This window comes from Chrysochloris asiatica, unplaced genomic scaffold (genome assembly GCF_000296735.1).
Source record: "Chrysochloris asiatica unplaced genomic scaffold, ChrAsi1.0 scaffold00028, whole genome shotgun sequence".
In the NCBI taxonomy this organism is placed as follows: domain Eukaryota; kingdom Metazoa; phylum Chordata; class Mammalia; order Afrosoricida; family Chrysochloridae; genus Chrysochloris; species Chrysochloris asiatica.
The window spans coordinates 23,543,411-23,543,772 of record NW_006408546.1 but is presented as its reverse complement, the minus strand read 5'-3'; positions in this window follow the sequence as shown (position 1 = coordinate 23,543,772).

Genomic DNA, 362 nt, shown 5'->3' with positions numbered 1-362 from the left:
GGGTGATGAAAAAGAGATATACCCCAAATGAAATGGACTGGTACAGTGGCAACAGCAATGGGCTCAAACATAGCAATGATTGTGAGGTTGGGCAAGACTGGGAAGTGTTTCATTCAGTTCTGTATAGCGTTGCTATGATTTAGATCTGACTTGATGGCACCTAACAATAATAAAAGACACTATTCTGGTATTCTCTGTTTTCAGTCACGATCCATTTGACATCAGTAATGATATCTCTAGTTCCAGGGTTGCATCAGTTTGCTGAAAGATTTCAATTTGTATACAGTCAGTTTCTGTAGACTTGCTTTTTGCCAATGTCTTCAGTGTAGCTTGGACTTCTTCCTTCAGTAGCATCGGTTCTT